The following is an 18,208-nucleotide window of genomic DNA, read 5'->3' as shown; positions in this document are numbered from 1 at the left end:
CAATGCTTTATCTCCACTGCAAATGTCTCTGCGTGGGAAAGCTGGACCACAGGCAGCTCTCTCTCTTGTGGGCCTGGCTCTCCTCACAGGAGATTTCCTCAGAGTACTTCTGACCTGAGGGACACAAAATGCAGGACAAAACGGCCACGAATCCCCAGCCCCCTTCCCTTTTCTCTTCAAGCAGGATAAATACCTTCATTATTTCCTAGGATGAAATATTTAGCAATACCAACAAAAAACCCCACAAGTCACCAAGTAGCATTTCTTCAACACTCAAATTCACCTGCAGAAGAACTGTAGCAAAAATTGATCAATCCATTCATCCCTGATAGAAGGTTCTACCTTTTTCCCACCGTCTTATCTCTAAAACAGAGGAATTTCTTACTCACCATCTTCTTGCCCTGAAACTGCTACCAACATGTGGCTACCTTGTCGGGGGGTAGACCTGTCTTCACCAGCTGAGCATCTAGCTTGGTGGAGGCAGATGGGAACTGGAACTGCCATTCAGGCTTCCTGACCCGGGGCGTCCACTGAACTCCAGGGTCACGGATGAAGACGTGGGCGATGCGAGTTCCTGGGAAGAATCAACTGAGTTTGAGCAACAAGCTTCACCAAAATCTTTCTAGATAACGGTAGGGATTTCTTCCCCAATAATGCTGCATCAGAAAGCTTGGAGTCCAAGACATTTTGCTTGTGCCTCTTTACGTTCATCATTTTCCTCAAAACATTACCCAGTGCCAACAGTCAGTGGAGAAAACCGTACCTTTCACAATGACGTTTAGGAAAGAATTTGGTGTGGAGATTTTAAAGTAAATTTCTTCAAGAAATTTGCAATCAAATTCCTCTTCACCTGCCTTTTAAATTTCCTACTCTAACCTCCCTTTATCTCCTTCATTTGGCATGATTAACTCAAGTCTACGGCACCACCTATATCTCCCTGACTGAAATACTAAGTTTCTTCCACTGAAAACAGATTGGGAAAAAGTTCTGAGAGGGCAGTCTTAAAAGTTTCTCCCTTGAAAGCTCAAGGGAAATATTTTGTAATGAAAAAAAATGGTGGCAGGCAACTTTTTTAAAGGTGTGTTTGGGAAATGAACAAACCAAATTTTGTTTCTGATATTAGAGATCCATTTTGGGGTACTTATTTTTTTTTTGTGCCAGGCATTCTTTCTGCTCCTCATGTTCTTGGCGAGTGTCCCGGTCTGCTGAATCCGAAGTAGCTCTCCCTCCTCTTCCTCCTCCTTTGGCCTGGCTCTGTCCACCTGGAATCTCCTCAGGATATTTCCTCAGGTATGAAAGTGACACCACAGAGCAGAGCCAATTCCCGGAAAAAAAGCCCTCCCCCACCCCTTTCCTTTTCTTCTCCCAGCAGGTTCAATTCCTTCCCAATTTTTCAGACAAACGAAACAAAGATACAAATAAAACCCTTAGAAACCTCTACCCCTCATATTTAGAACTGCACTCAATTTCTCTTTCCCCACCTCCCCTCCTGGTTGTTACTGCCAACATGGCAGTACCTGGCGGGCAAAAGGGATTCTCCTGGTTGAGCACCTGGCTCAGAGGCAGGGGCTGGAAGTGGGAATTGGCAGCTCTGGGCTTCCCGGCCTGAGGTGTTCCCTGAAGACACAGGGGACTTGGGCAAGCAGTCAATCTTCCTGAAAAGAATCAACCAGGTTTTAAGCACAAAGCCTCACTACCAGCGATGTTCAGCAATGGTCCCAGACTCCGGTAGGCATCCTGACACAGTGGGCCGGGTCTGTCTCGGTAGGGGTGCTGATGTATGATGAGTCGGGGTTGTTTCCGGTTGGCGACAGGCATCTGTTCACGACTGGGCCCAGGAAGCTTTTGTCCTAAATAGGTGTTTTGTTCAGAGGGGAGGTAGGAGCCTTGTGAAGGAAGAGAATGAAGAAAGGAGGGAGGAGAATCAAAGGTGGTAGAGAGAGGAGGGGAGAAGCAGCCCCCACCCCCAGAATCCCTCCTTCCCTCCCTCTCCTGCACTGCCACCGTCCCCTCCCTGATATCCCTCCACTGAGGGTCGGGGGGTGGGGGTGGGACCTAATAGCGGTACTGCAGTGGGATCAGATCTTCAGTTCCACCTCCTCACACCCAATGAGTCAAACCCTGTTCTCCCTCCTACGTAGGATCAAGAGCCCCATGCGGGACAGGGACGTTGTCAAACCTAATTAAATTGTACCTACCGTGTGTTCAGAGCAGGCTTTGACACATGGCAGGTTCAAATTCCATTGATAAAGAACTTAAAATCTCCGAGGGATTTTCTGTCCACCACCTAATTGACCTCTACAGATCGGACCCCCTTTCAGAGAAGAGGCTCAATCCACAAAGGAGGGAAGACCCTCGGGCTCAAGGTTGGGGTTAACGCAGAGTTGTTATTATTCCCAGGTATTCTAGTCCAGAGACTCACCGGGCATTTCTAATGGGGGAGGGTTGGCGATGGTCAGCGACGGTCCCGGGCTCCGTTGGGCATCCTGAGGCAGTGGTCCGGGGGCTCTCTCGGCTGTGGTGATGGAAGACGAGTCGGGGTTGTTCCTGGATGGCTACCAGCAGGCTGGTGGTCACTTCCAAATGAGCGGGATCACGGCTAGGCCGGAGGGCTGTTGTCCAGGAACAATTGCTATTGTTCCTGTTGTCCAGGAACAGGAGCTACTGTGGTTGAGGTCTGGAATGAGAGGAGGGAGGAGTGTGAGAAGGAAGGGGAGGGAGACGGAAGATGACCGAGAACTGGCCCCCACCCCAACTACTCCCCTCTTTCCCATCCCTCCCTCCCCTGCACTGCCACCGTCCCCCCCGTACAGTCCCCTGAGGATCAGGGGGCACCTAGTGGCAGTGCTGCCGTGAGATCAAACCTTCCGTTCCACCGTGGCACCCATGTCGTCTCAACCGTTCGCCTCCCACGGCTCCCCTCCTGCCGTGCCGCCCCTGCCGCCCCCCTGCAATATGGGGCCACAGGAGCAGTGGCCAGGACACTGGTGCCAACGTAGACACACCACTCCTTCGCTAGCCGGGGATGCCCTGTTGCTCCGCCTGTATCTTCATCTCATTCTTCCAGGAGGCGGGAAGGCTGACAGGCTCCTGCTGGAGGGAACAAAAGTCCTCCCCCTGGATTTTGAAAAGGAAAGGCCGGGGCAAATGCACCGCTCTTCTATGAGCCCGACGCTTTTCCTCCCTGGGTGGCCGGTGAGCCCATCCTTCCGGGAACTCTCTCCTGCCCCAGCCCCCCACCTCCTACCTTTGCCCAAGGGGTGCCGAGGGCCTTTTCTTATCCTCCGGGAGACTCTGTGCTGCTCCTTCTAGATGGGGCCCGGTACCCACTGACCCAGGTGGGTGAGACCGAGCCCAGATCACCAACGCTCACGAACTAAATCCCTAGACACTCTGTTCTGTGAGAGGAAAATACTAAAACATTCCCCAGCTGAAGGAGGAGCTATCCTGGGTTTCCCAACAAAGAGAAAATATTTTAAAATGGAACAGAGGCAGACATCAAATGTCTAGAAAACCGGGCTGCATTTTCGCCTGGAATAAGTTGGTGGAGCCCCATGCGGGACAGGGGCTTTGTTTAAACTAATGACCTTAAACCTATCCAGGCGTTTACAGCCAGGCTTCGACATGTGGCAGAAGCTTAACGAATTCCCTTGGAAAAAAGAACTCAAAGGCATTTTCTGTCTTACCATCTGGTTGGCCTCCACAGATCGCACCCTGTTTCAGAGAAGAGGCTCAGGTCATGAAGAAGGGAAGATCCTCAGGCTCAAAAGTGGGGTAACACAGAGCAGTTATTATTCCCAGGGATTCTAGTCCAGAGACTCCCCAGGCATGTCTAAGGGGGAGGGCTGGCGATGGTCAGCGATGGTCCCGGGCTCCGTTCGGCGTCCTGAGGCAGTGGTCCGAGGGCTGTCTCGGCTGTGGTGCTGAAGTACAGGTCAGGGTTGTTTCTGGGTGGCTACCGGCAGGCCGGTGGTCACTTCCAAATGAGCGGGATCACGGCTGGGCCAGAGTGCTGTGCTCCAGGAACCTGAGGGAGCTATTGGGGTTGAGGTCTGGACTGAGGGGAGGGAAGAGTGTGAGAGGGAAGGGGATGGAGACGAAAGGTAGTCGAGAACCGGCCCCCACCCCAAACACTCCCCTCTTTCCCGTCCCTCCCTCCCCTGCACTGCCACCGTCTCCCCCGCATACAATCCCCTCACTAGGGATCGTGGCGGGGGGGGGGGGGGAGCACCTAGTGGCAGTACCGCAGTGGGATCAGAACTTGCATTCTGCTGGCACATCTGGTGTCTCAAGCCTTCGCCTCCCACGGCTCCCCTCCAGCTGTGCTGTCCCTGCCGCCCCCCTGCAATATGGGGCCGCAGGGGCAGTGGCCCGGGCACTGGTGCCGACGTAGACACAGCACTCCTTCGCTAGCCGGGGATGCAATGTTGCTCCGCCTCTATCTTCACCTTGTTCTTCCAGGAGGCGGGAAGGCCGACAGACTCCTGACAGAGGGAACAGAAGTCCTCCCCGCGGATTTTGAAGCCGAAAGGCCGGGGAGAATGCACGGCCCTTCTATCGGTCCGACGCTTTTTCACCCTCGAGACCCACTCCGAAATGATGGGTGAGGGTGAGCCCGTCCTCCCGGGAAATCTTCGCCGCCCCCCGCCTCCTACCTCTGCCCAAGGGGCTGCCGAGGGCCTTCCCTGCTCCTCACGGAGACTCCATGCTGCTCTTCCCGGATGGGGCCCGGTGCCCGCTGCCCCGGGTGGGTGAGACCGAGCCCGGAATGCCGGACTCCACCTGCCTCACCGACTCCATCCCTAGACACTTGGTGCTGTGAGAAGCCAATACTCAAAAGTTCCCCAGCTGAAGAAAGAGCTGCCCTGGGTTTCCCAACAAAGAGCAAGTATTTTAAAATCCAACAAATGCAGAGCTCTAAATCACTAGAAAACCAGGCTGGATTTGCCCCGGAAATAAGTTGGTGGGGCCCGACTGATATTACTGAGCCACTTTAAAAAAAAAAATGGTATATGATAATCACTTACCATGTGGCAGACACTGTACTGAGCACTGGGGTAGATAAAAGCTACTCAGGTGGGACACAATCCCTATCCCGTAAAGGGCTCACAGTCTTAGTCCCCATTTTACAGATGAGGGAATGGAGGGACAGAGAAATGGAGTGACTTGCCAAACGTCACCCAGAGAACTAGTGGCGGGAAAGAGGATTAGGATGTTTGGCAACCTAACCAAACCGGGGATAACCAAAAAAATGAACATACGCTTTCCCATCTCTCGTATTCCGAATGCATTGAACCGAGAGAGTTATTTCTTTATCCTGAAAAAGCTACACCTATCCATGTCCAATGGAAATGAGTATTATATGTGTTTTCATGTCAATAAGGTTTTAAATTCTTAATTTTAATGTTAACCTATTTTTATTGAGTTTTCAATTTCCTAGCTTTATTTTATATTGTATTTTAACTAGTTTATTGGTTTGATTGCTCTGTGTGTTTTTATATGTCAGTGAGGATTTTAATTCTTAATTTTAATTTGAAAGTATTTTATTGAGTTTTGTGTTTCCTAGCCTTATTTTATAATTATTTTATTTTAACTAGTTTATCGGCTAAAAAGAACCTGATTTGACCCTGCAGAAACTGTTTGTAGCTTTACATTATTTAAATTAGATAAAAAATAATATTCCATTGAACATTGATTGGGTAGTTGCAAATCCAGTTTGTTTTTCTGGAAAACAATGGAGGGAGATGGGAAAGGATATATCCCTGGGCTGGGCTTAACCCAGGAGGCTCCAGGGTTAAGATTAAACAAAGAGGTTTTTGCACATTGCAAATACTTTCTTTTCGCTTTCCAATAGTCTAGGCCATAAAGACCGGAAGTAGTGGCTTGGACCCGCAACCGTTTCTTTTAAGAGCTGCCTGATTTTCTCCAACAACAGTGGCTGATTTTCCATTCCTCCTCTTCTGCAGCCGTGTCCCCCCCACATCAAGCCTTTTTTCATCCACGCTGGCCCTGTAGGTGGGTAGAAGATAATGTTAAATTCTCGACTGTACACATAGACACAGAGATAGCCTGTAGAATCAACACTCATCTCTAGTAAATTTTCTCCCAAGTAGAACACAGGTATTATTTAGCGGGCTCCCTCCCAGAGCCAGGTCCGGGACCTGGGTCCGTACGATACTGCAGCCAACAGTCACTTTATCTGTGACCCTAACACACCTCCTGAAGAGCTCCCACCTACCTGTTTCTTTCTCTTTGATCTTTTGCGGAGTCTGAGCTGAACCTTTTGAGGTTGCTGCATCTATGGGAGAGGCAGGAGAGGCATGAGCAGATGACCCAGTGGAGTGGGGGGCCTGCAAATCTGCAAATTCAGGGGAAGGAGATGGAAAGGAGAAGTCAGTTGTTTCAGAGCACACCAACTAGCTCATTAAACATGCCCTCCCCTAGAATACAGGTTCCATCCTTCCCGCACCCCCTCTTACCTGATGCAGAGGACCTGCGGGACTTTGTCTTCCGCTGAGCAGCCAGGGAGAGAGGATCAAGGGGAAACTCTTCCAGGGGTAGTGGGAACAATTATCCCGAGGCTCTTCTCTATTGCCACCTCAAATGTTTCTTCTCTCGCAGCCAGGGCCATTAAGGCCTGGGGTAGAGGGTGATCTGAGCATGAAGCCCTTCTCTCCTTTTACCCCTCAAATATTCTCTCTGCCTTTGCCTATGAGAGCATGGAAGACCTCCAGTGGAGATACCAACAGGCCATGAAGACCTGGAGGTCGGTGAGTGAATTAAACAGGCCTTGAAGACCTGCAGTGCTAATTCACAAAGATATGTGACATATAAGTCAAATCTCTCCTTTGTCCATCAAATATTCTCTCTGTTCTCTGGAGACAGCAGGTCATAAAGACCTTAAGGAAGTGATTGAACAAGCCATGAAGACCTGCAGGGAGGAATTAAATTGCGGAATGAAACAAGCCATGAAGACCTGCACGGGAGAACTGAATGGGACAAGGAAACAGGCCGTGAAGACCTGGAGTAGAAACCTGGAGCAGTGAACACCTACAGTGGAAATATACACAGGCTGCGAAGACCTGGAGGACGGTGGGAGAATTAAACAGGCCTTGAAGACCTGCAGTGGGAATTCATAAAGAATACATGGCATATAAGTCAAATCTCTCCTTTGCCCTTCAGATACTCTCTCCGGTCTCTGGAAAACGCAGGTCATAAAGACCTGAAACAAAGGAAAAAGGCCATGAAGGCCTAAAGGGGAGAACTGAACAGGAGAAGTCAACAGGCCTTGAAGACCTGTAGTGGAAATTCTGACAGGATCAATGGCATGAAGCCAATCTCTCCTTTTCCACCTCAGACGGTCTCTCTGCTTTTGGGTACACAGCCCGTGAAGAGCTGACGGAGAGCATTACGCAGGCCATGAAGACCTGAAGGGAGAGAATTAAATGAGAGACTTCAACAAGTCTTGAAGACTTGCCACAGAAATTCCAACGGCATGAAGGGCATGAAGCCCGTCTCTCCTTTTCCCCCTCAAATACTCTCTTTGCCTTTGAGTACGCAGGCGGTGAAGACCTGCAGTGGAAAGACAAACGGGCCATGAAGACCCGGAGGAAAGTGGGAGAATTAAACAGGCCTTGAAGACCTGCAGTGGAAATTCATAGAGGATACATGGCATATGTCAAATTTCTCCTTTGCTCATCAAATATTCTCTCTCTTCTCTGGAGAATGTAGGTCATAAAGACCTGAAGGAGAGGATTAAACAGGCCTTGAAGACCTGCAGGGGGGAATAAACAGTGTCTGAATGAAACAAGCCCTGAAGACCTGAAGGAGAGAATTGAATGGGAGAAGAAAACTGGCCGTGAAGAAATTCAGACACGATAATGGCATGAAGCCAATTTTCCCTTTTCCCCCTCAAATGTTCCCTCTGCTTTTGACCACACAGGCCGTGAAGACCTGAAGCAGAGAATTAAAGAGATTAACTAAAAGGGCCCTGAAAACCCAAACAGGGGATAATTCATTCAATGGGAGATTTAACCAGGCCTTGGAGATGTTCCAACAGGATGAGAGACATGAAGTCAATCTTTCCTTTTTCCTCTCCTCTGTTCTTGGGGCTTCTAGTACCCAGGCCACGAGGACCTGAAGGAAAGAATTCAGTGGGAGAAATAAACTGGCCTTGAAGACCTGTAGTGGGTTTTCCAAGAAGATAAATGGCATGAAGCCAATCTCTCCTTTTCCACCTCAGACGGTCTCTCTGCTTTTGGGTACACAGCCCGTGAAGAGCTGACGGAGAGCATTACGCAGGCCATGAAGACCTGAAGGGAGAGAATTAAATGAGAGACTTCAACAAGTCTTGAAGACTTGCCACAGAAATTCCAACGGCATGAAGGGCATGAAGCCCGTCTCTCCTTTTCCCCCTCAAATACTCTCTTTGCCTTTGAGTACGCAGGCGGTGAAGACCTGCAGTGGAAAGACAAACGGGCCATGAAGACCCGGAGGAAAGTGGGAGAATTAAACAGGCCTTGAAGACCTGCAGTGGAAATTCATAGAGGATACATGGCATATGTCAAATTTCTCCTTTGCCCATCAGATATTCTCTCTCTTCTCTGGAGAATGCAGGTCATAAAGACCTGAAGGAGAGGATTAAACAGGCCTTGAAGACCTGCAGGGGGGAATAAACGTGTGGAATGAAACAAGCCCTGAAGACCTGAAGGAGAGAATTGAATGGGAGAAGAAAACTGGCCGTGAAGAAATTCAGACACGATAATGGCATGAAGCCAATTCTCCCTTTTCCCCCTCAAATGTTCCCTCTGCTTTTGACCACACAGGCCGTGAAGACCTGAAGCAGAGAATTAAAGAGATTAACTAAAAAGGCCCTGAAGACCCAAACGGGGGATAATTCATTCAATGGGAGATTTAACCAGGCCTTGGAGATGTTCCAACAGGATGAAAGACATGAAGTCAATCTTTCCTTTTTCCTCTCCTCTGTTCTTGGGGCTTCTAGTACCCAGGCCACGAGGACCTGAAGGAAAGAATTCGATGGGAGAAATAAACTGGCCTTGAAGACCTGTAGTGGGTTTTCCAAGAAGATAAATGGCATGAAGCCAATCTCTCCTTTTCCACCTCAGATGGTCTCTCTGCTTTTGGGTACACAGCCCGTGAAGACCTGACAGAGAGCATTACGCAGGCCATGAAGACCTGAAGGGAGAGAATTAAATGAGACACTTCAACAAGTCTTGAAGACTTGCCACAGAAATTCCAACGGTATGAAGGGCATGAAGCCCATCTCTCCTTTTCCCCCTCAAATACTCTCTTTGCCTTTGAGTACGCAGGCGGTGAAGACCTGCAATGGAAAGACAAACGGGCCATGAAGACTCGGAGGACAGTGGGAGAGCTAAACAGGCCTTGAAGACCTGCAGTGGAAATTCATAGAGGATACATGGCTTTTAAGTCAAATCTCTCCTTTGCCCATCAAATATTCTCTCTGTTCTCTGGAGAACGCAGGTCATAAAGACCTGAAGGAGAGGATTAAACAGGCCTTGAAGACCTGCATGGGGGAATAAACATGTTGAATGAAACAAGCCCTGAAGGCCCGAAGGAGAGAATTGAATGGGAGAAGTAAACTGGCCGTGAAGAAATTCAGACACGATAATGGCATGAAGCCAATTCTCCCTTTTCCCCCTCAAATGTTCCCTCTGCTTTTGACCACACAGGCCATGAAGACCTGAAGCAGAGAATTAAAGAGATTAACTAAAAGGGCCCTGAAGACCCAAACAGGGGATAATTCATTCAATGGGAGATTTAACCAGGCCTTGGAGATGTTCCAACGGGATGAAAGACATGAAGTCAATCTTTCCTTTTTCCTCTCCTCTGTTCTTGGGGCTTCTAGTACCCAGGCCACGAGGACCTGAAGGAAAGTATTCAATGGGAGAAATAAACTGGTCTTGAAGACCTGTAGTGGGTTTTCCAAGAAGATAAATGGCATGAAGCCAATTTCTCCTTTTCCCCCTCAAATGTCCTTCTCTACTTTTGAGTACACAGGCCGTGAAGACCCGTAAGGGAGAATTCAACAGGCCATGAAGACCTGACTGAGAGAATTAAACAGGTCTTGAAGACTCGAAGCGGAACTTCAAACAATATATATGGAGCTGAAGTCCCTCTCTCCTTCTAACCATCACATGTTGTTTTTAAATACTCAGGCCGTAAAGACCTGCAGGAGGGAATAACTGGGGGTACTGAGCAGGCTGTGAAGACTCAACAGGAGATCATTAAATAGGAGGACCGAACAGGCCATGAAGACCACCTCTTCCCCCTCAAATGTTCTCTTTGCTTTCTGAGGACCCAGGCCTTGAAGACCTGAAGGAGAGAATTTGCAGGCTGTGAAGACCCAAAAGGAGATAATTAAATGAGAGAATTAAACAAGCCTTGAAGACCCACCATGGAAGTTCAAACGTGTCAAATGGCAAGAAGCCCCTACTTTTCTCTCTCAGATATTCTCTTGGCTTTCAAGTACGCATGTGGTAAGGGCCTGCAGTGGAAACACAATCAGGCCATGAAGACCCGAAGGGCAGTGGGAGCATTCAACAGGCCTTGAAGACCTGCAGTGAAAGTTCTCCAAGGATACACGGCTCAAGTCAAATATCCCATTTACCATTCAAATTCTCTTTCTGCCCGCTGGAGAACACAGGCCATAAAGACCTGAAGGAGGCAATTAACCAGGCCTGAAGATCTAAAGGAGAGAACTAAATGGGAGAATTAAACAGGCTGTGAAAACCTGCAGTGAAAATCCAGGCAGGCTATGTGGCATGAAGCCAATCTCTCCTTTTCCCCCTCGGCCCTCTCAGGAACACAGGCTGTGAAGAATTAAATGGAAAAAAAGTAACCAGGTCTTGAAGACCCGAAGAAAATTCAGCAGGATATTTGGCATGAAAGCCAATCAACCTCTCCAAGAGCTGGGACACAAAAATTGGAGTGGGTTTGTTTTTTTTTATTTGGACGCCACACTAGATATTTCCAGACAACACTTTCCTCTTTTCCCTTGATGTAAATTAATGGAGGTGGATTTCCTATGTGGTTCTAGAGGGATTTGGGGGAGAATGTGAGTTTCTCTCCATTTTGATCTCAAATCTTGCTTTCTTTCTCCCTCCACCTTCCTGGCCATAAAGGCCTGGGGTGGAACTCTCACAAGCTTCTGGGGGTGTTGCCTCGGGTTTAAAAGAGTTTCCCTTTATCCATCTCTTGCCCAATAGGCTGCTGCAGCTTGATCCAGCCTTCCATTTTCCTCATCTTTGTCCTCCCTCTTCCAAGTCGCTTCACTCGGGGAAATCCAAGCCATTTGGAGTTTCTGAGTTTTGGTCAAATCCTTTGGAAGGAAAAAATACAAGTCCAAACCCACTTTACTGACATCACAATACTCATTCAAAATTAGTACGGTATTTTTGGTCAGTTTGTCCCCATCAATATTTAGTGAATATTTTGGTTTTCTTGCTGAGTGTGGCAGATGTGGCATCTTGAAGCCTTTCATGATTATGACTATAAACACAGAAAAGGGAAGGAACTATTCACCTGAGCTCTTGTGTAGTCATCACACACCCCTGCCCACCAGCACATGTGCTTAGGTGGCCTTGAAGTGGTTTGTGGGAGATGAAAAAATAATCAGGGAAGGGGATGTGATAAGCACTCCAGAAGTATTATTAAATGATTGGAAATGCTCAAACCAGGCCATTGCCCCAATTAGCGTTCTCCTCCCCTTAGAGGATCTGAATCCAGCTTTCCCTCACATCTTCCCTTCTTTCTTACCTTTGGTGTCTTCCACAATCTTGCCACCGGGCCCTCCTCGCCCTCCCCTTGGCTGAGTGCAGCTGCCTTGAAGATGCAGGTATAGGCTGGATTCCTCCTGGAGAACATATTGCAACATCTTCCTGTGCTCACAGGTACGAAAGCTCTGGACAACTATGCCTTTCTGGGAGACCTCTGACAGTGATGGGAAAGGGTGAGTGGTTGCATTTTTACATTCTACCGAAGAGCTATTATTATCTGCATAGTACAAGGAATGACAAGCTCCTAAAAGGCCAAAAATATCCGCAATTTCAGAGTATAAAATTCCAGTTATTTCCAGGATCAATTGTTCAGGTAAACACTTAGAAAGCCACATAATAATTTCCCACCATCACCTAATTTGTGTTTCTCATTTAAAAATTAATTTTATAGGTCTCATCCCAAAAATGACAGTACATAAACTTTAGATGACACAAATTAATTCCCACTACTCAGGATTTTGTTGAAAGGTTCTTCGAGTATTGATTCTTGCATGCATCCCTCAACAATAGACCGTCCTTTGCTCTTCCCTCCACCTAATCCTTCAAATCGGGGAATTTGCCACTCACCGCCTTCCCTTTCTGCCGCTGCAGTTAGCATGTGAGCGTCCGACGGGTAAACACGACTCTCCCAGCGAAGACCGTGGCTGGGCCGAGGCAGCCGAAGCTGGAACTGGCACCTGGGGGATCCCGGCCAGAAGCGTACCCTGAACTCTGGCGATGCGGGCGACTGGCGCAGTGAGTACAGACTTCCTGAAAAGAATCAGTGGAGCCTGAGGGCAAAGTTTCACCAAAATTTACCTCAATAACTGGGAGTCATTCTCCGATAAGGTGACATCACCGAATTTCAGGCCTTAGAAATTTCATTGCTCTTAATAAAACTTTCAAAAAAAACAGTTCTTCAATTTCCTCGTTTAGAACAATGCCCAGAGTCAGTAGTCAGGGGAGAAAATCAAACTTATCACCATGATCCCTAGTAAGCTTATTTTTTGGTTTTTAGTAAATTTCCTGAGGAAATCCACACTACCTGTCCTTTTTTCCTACTTTTAGAGGTTCCCGTTCCCACTTTTCCTAGTTAACTTCAGTTTCTGTTCTATTTAACTGTGGCTAGTTGACTGACTGCCAACTGCATCACCTTTCCCTTCCTGCCTGAAATGTCTAGGTACAGAACACCTCGAGTTTCTTCCCCAGAAAACAAATTTGGGAAAAGTTCTGTGAGGAAAATATTAAGAAGCTTCCCTAGTTTTATTTTGGATATCAAGTTTAAGAGAAGTGTATTCGAGATTAAAAAAACAGCCATGGAAAACAGCTTTTTTGAAGGTAAATTTGGAAAACTTAAAAACAGAAGTTCTTCTACAACATTAGAAATGAATTGCGATACTCATTTTTTTTGTCTTGCAGTCAGCTTCATATCGCCTTTCTGTGAGTTTTCCAATCTCTACAGGTCTCCTGGATCAGCTCCCCTCCTCCAGTGAGCCCAGCTCTGTCCTCCATGGATTCCCTCGCAGTATTTCCTCAAGCACCTGAGTGATGCAACAGTGCAGAACAAACACCCAGCAGTCCCGCTCCCCCTTTCCTTTTCCCCTCCAAGGAGGCTAAATCCCTTCCTAAGTTCTTCAGACAAAGATCTGAAGAATAGCAATTCACACACAAAATCATCTGCACACAAGCTATAGCAGAAATCGATCTACCTGTTCATCCGTCAATGGTAAGTTCTACCTTGCCTCCTTCACCTAATCCTTAGAATGGGAATTTCTCACTTACCATCTTCAGGCCCTGTGGCTGTTTCCAGCATAGTAGGTGATATCTGGGGGGTAGACCTGTTTGTCCCAGTTGGATGGAGGCAGCTGCTCCTCTTCAGCGTTCCCGACCTGCGACGTCCCCTTCACTCCACAGTCATGTGGGCAGCCCAGGTCACTGAAAAAAATCAACTTGGTTTGAGCACAAACCCTCAACAAAATTTTCCAAGACTACCGCTGGGATTCCTTCTCCAATAGTGCTGCAACACAGCACAAGACAGGCCTAAGAAATTTTACTGATGTCTTTGAAAATTGCTTTTTCTCACATAAAATATTACCCAGTGCCAGTTGTCAGTAGAGAAAAGTGCATCTGTCAAAGTGATTTCTAATCTATCTGTATGGTTTTAAGGAGATTTTAAGTCAATTTCCATAGGAAAACTACCATCAGATTCCTTTTTGCTTACTTTTGAAATTTCCTATTCTTATTTTTTCCCAGTTAAGCTCAGTTAACATTCTGTTTTACTTAGCTTAATTGCCACAAAGCTTACCTATACCACCTATCTCTTCATGACTGAAATTCAAAGGTATAAAGCTGAGAACGTCTAGTTTTCTTCGCACTGAAAACAGATTGGGGAAAAAAGTGAGAAAAATATCAACGAATGTCCATCTTTTCATCAGTCCATTTGTAATTTCGGTGAAAAAAATTAAAAAGGAAATTTTTGTAGTCAAATACACCATTGTGAACAGTTTTTTTCAAGGGTAAACTTGGAAATAGAATTTTCTCTCCAGCATCCAAAATACATTAAGGTACTTACTTTTAAGACAGACAGTCAACTCTGTATCTCCACTGCAAATGTCTCGGTCTGCACGGGAAAGCTGGACCATAGGCAGTTTTCCTCTTGTTCCCCTGGCCCTCCTCACAGTAGATTTCCTCAGAGTACTTCCTCAGGCACCTGAGGGACACAAAATGCAGGACAAAACTGCCACGAATCCCCAGCCCCTATCCCTTTCCTCTTCAAGCAGGATAAATAGCTTCATTATTTCCTAGGATGAAATATTTAGCAACAACAACAACAACAACAACGAAAAATCCCACAAATCGCCGAGAAGTAGCGTTCCTTCAACACTCAGATTCACCTGCAGTAGCAAAAATTGATCCATCTATTCATCCCTGACAGAAGGTCCTACCTTCTTCCCACAGTCTTATCTCTAAAACAGAGGAATTTCTTACTCACCATCTTCTTGCCCTGAAACTGCTAAGACCATGTGGGTTCCTTGGAGGGGAGACCTGTCTTCACGAGTTGAGCACCTTAGCTGGGTGGTGGCAACTGGGAGCTGGAACTGGCATTCAGGCTTCCTAACCTGAGGCATCCACTGAACTCCGGGGTCACGGATGAAGACAAGGGCGATCCGAGTTCCTGGGAAGAATCAACTGAGTTTGAGCAACAAGCTTCACCAGCATCTTTCTAGATAACGGTAGGGATTTCTTCTCGAATAATGCTGCATCAGAGAGCTTGGAGTCCAAGACATTTTGCTTGTGCCTCTTCAAGTTCATCATTTTCCTCACTCAAAACATTACCCAGTGCCAGTAGTCAGTGGAGAAAACCGTACCTTTCACATTGATGCTAAGGAAAGAATTTGGTGATGAGAATTTAAAGTAAATTTCTTGAGGAATTTTATAATCAAATTCCTTTTCACCTGCCTTTTAAATTTCCTACTCAGGCTTTTCCTGGGTAACCTCCCTTTATCTCCCTCATTTGGCATGATTAACTCATGCCACCTAATGCACCACCTATCTCTCCCTGACTGAAATGCTAAGTTTTTTCCACTGAAAACACATTGGGGATAAAGTTCTGAGAGGGCAGTCTTAAACGTTTCTCCCTTGAAAGTTCAAGGGAAATATTTTGTAATGAAATAATCATGGTGGCAGACAACTTTTTTAAAGGAATGTTTGGAAAACAAATAAATCAGATTTTGTTTCCGGTATCAGGAATCCATTTTGGGGTACTTATTTTTTTGTGTGTGCCAGGCATTCTTTCTGTTCCTCATGTTCTTGGCGAGTGTCCCAGTCTGCTGAATCCGAAGTAGCTCTCCTTCCTCTTCCTCCTCCTTTGGCCTGGCTCTGTCCACCTAGAATCTCCTCAGGATATTTCTTCAGGTATGAAAGTGACACCACAGAGCAGAACCAAGTCCCAGAACAAAAAAACACTCCCCCAACCCTTTCCTTTTCTCCTCCCAGCAGGTTCAATTTCTTCCCAATTTTTCAGACAAACCAAATGAACATACATATAAAACCCTTAGAAACCTCTACCCCTCATATTTAGAACTGCACTCAATTTCTCTTTCCCCACCTCCCATCCCTGTTGTTGCTGACAACCTGGCAGTACCTGGCAGGCAAACGGGATTCTCCTGGTTGAGTACCTGGCTCAGAGGCAGGGGCTGGAAGTGGGAATTGGCAGCTCCGGGCTTCCCGGCCTGAGGCGTCCCCTGAAAAGACAGGGGACTTGGGCAGGCCGTCCATCTTCCTGAAAAGAATCAACCAGGTTTTAAGCACAAAGCCTCACTACCAGCTTCCTAGATAAAGACGTAGATTCTTTCTCCAGTAATGCTACAACACAGAGCTACAGGCCTGTGAACTTTGCTCGGGAAACTTACAAATCAAGTTTCTTTTTAGCCTACTTTGATGTTTTCTCGTTTTTATTTTTGAAGGAAACCTTACTTAACATTCTATTTGACTCTCTGTAGTTCTCTCAGGGCTTAACTCTACCACCTCTCTCTCTCTCCTTGACTGAAATGCAAGCATAGAGAACATAAACTTTCTTCCACTGAAAACAAATTGGCAAAAAGCTCTGTGAATAATGTCTCTTTTTTTATAACGTTACAGATAAATATTCATGAGGTAAATATTTGAAAGTTTATTTGTAGAGTACAGAATTATAATTTCCTCTCTTACTTCAGAAGTAATTTGAGATACTTATTGTTTTCCCCACCAGGTAGTCAACTTCTTCTCTCCCCTGTGGATGTCCTGGTCACCAAGGCGCTGCTGAGGAGAAGTCAGTCTCTATTGGAGCACACACCCACCCTGACGTTTTCCTGGAACACAATAGGTACCACTTAATTCTCCTAAATTGTGTGGAGGCAGCTGGTACATGGAACTGATATTTCTGCTTTTCCTATCTGAGAGATTCCCTTCGTTCCACAATGATATGGACAGCGTGAGTCCCTGTAAAGTATCCATCTGGTTTGAGCACAAACCCTCACCAAAATTTTCCAAGATTACAACAGGGATTCTTTCTCCAGTCCCGCTGCAACAGAAAATGAGGGAAGCCTAAGAAAACTTTACTGGTACCTGTGAAAATTTCTGTTTTTCCTCTCAGAAAATATTACCCAATGCCAGTAATCAGTGGAGAAAATGGAATCTATCACAGTGATTTCTAATGTATCTGTATGGATTTAGGGAGATTTTAAGTCAATGTCCATAGGAAATTTACCATCAAGTTCTCTTTTGCCTACTTTTGAAATTACCTATTCACATTTTTTCCCAGTTAATCTCAGGTAACATTCTATTTCAAGTGGTCTAATTGCCTCCAGGCTTACCTATATCACCTATCTCTTCCTGTCTAAAATTTGGTGGTATAAAAACTACCACTTCTCGTTTTCTTTCCACTGAAAACAGATCGGGGATAAAAGTGATGTGAGGGAAAAATATCAACTCATCTTTTTTTCGGTCAATCTTTTATTTTGAGATAGTTTGAAAAAAGATATTCCTGTAGTCAAATATCCTAATGAGAACAAACATTTCTGTTCAAGGGTAAATTTGGAAAATGTTCGCAATAGATTTTTCTGTCCAGACTCAGAAATATATTAAGGTACTTACTTTCTGTAAGATAGGCAGTCAGGTCCTTATCTCCACTGCAAATGCCCGTGTCTCCAGGGGAATGCTCGACCTTAAGCAGCTTTCTAGTGGGCAGGCTCTGTTTACAGAAGATTTCCTAAGAGTACTTCCTCCGGTACCTGAGGGGCACAAAATTCTGGACAAACAACCCCATTCCCTTTTCTTCCTACATGGGATAAATTTCTTCATAATTCCCAAAAATGAAATATTTAAAAGAAATCCCACAAGTCACCTACAAGTAGCATTCCCTCAACACTCAAAATCACCTGCAGAAAAGCTGTAGCATCAATCAATCAATCAATCTATTCATCCCGAAAAGAAGTCACTACCTTCTTCCCACCATCTAATATCTAAAACAGAGGAAATTCTTCCTCACCGTCCACTTGCACTGCAGCTGCTGCCAACATGTGGGTACCTTGGAGGGTAGACCTGTCCTCACCAGCTGAGCACCTTAGCTGGGTGGAGGCAGCTGGGAGCTGGAACTGGCACTCAGAATTCCCAACGTGAGGCGTCCACTGAACTCCAGGGCCACGGATGAAGATGTGGGCGATACAACTTCCTGGGAAGAATCAAATGTCTTTGAGCGACAAGCTTCACCAAAATCTTTCTAGATAACAATAGGGATTCCTTCTCCAGTAGTGCTACAACAAAGTGCTAGGAGTCTAAGGACTTTTGCTTGTGCCTCTTATTCAACTTCATCATTTTCCTCACTCAAAACATTACCCAGTGCCAGAAGTCAGTGGAGAAACCCATATCTTTCA

The 18,208-nt window shown here is 46.4% G+C and overlaps 3 long non-coding RNA genes across 3 annotated transcripts; all 3 read right to left on the bottom strand.

Moving 5' to 3' along the window:
- Positions 1–656: 656 nt before the first annotated feature.
- On the bottom strand, positions 657–2,676 carry LOC119937985. The gene is made up of 2 exons (XR_005454315.1): positions 2,423–2,676; positions 657–1,886 (listed from the first exon to the last, which is right to left on the bottom strand). It is a non-coding gene; the product is annotated as an uncharacterized LOC119937985 (long non-coding RNA).
- A 5,327-nt stretch (positions 2,677–8,003) lies between these two features.
- On the bottom strand, positions 8,004–12,425 carry LOC119937988. The gene is made up of 3 exons (XR_005454318.1): positions 12,384–12,425; positions 11,797–11,893; positions 8,004–11,359 (listed from the first exon to the last, which is right to left on the bottom strand). It is a non-coding gene; the product is annotated as an uncharacterized LOC119937988 (long non-coding RNA).
- Positions 12,426–14,379: 1,954 nt separating this feature from the next.
- Positions 14,380–17,554, bottom strand: LOC119937986. The gene is made up of 4 exons (XR_005454316.1): positions 17,430–17,554; positions 16,543–16,645; positions 14,788–16,077; positions 14,380–14,505 (listed from the first exon to the last, which is right to left on the bottom strand). It is a non-coding gene; the product is annotated as an uncharacterized LOC119937986 (long non-coding RNA).
- Positions 17,555–18,208: the final 654 nt, after the last annotated feature.

Source organism: Tachyglossus aculeatus, chromosome 16, assembly GCF_015852505.1.
Source record: "Tachyglossus aculeatus isolate mTacAcu1 chromosome 16, mTacAcu1.pri, whole genome shotgun sequence".
Classification (NCBI taxonomy): Eukaryota; Metazoa; Chordata; class Mammalia; order Monotremata; family Tachyglossidae; genus Tachyglossus; species Tachyglossus aculeatus.
The sequence above is the reverse complement of the archived record's forward strand: the minus strand, read 5'-3'. Positions and strand labels throughout refer to the sequence as shown.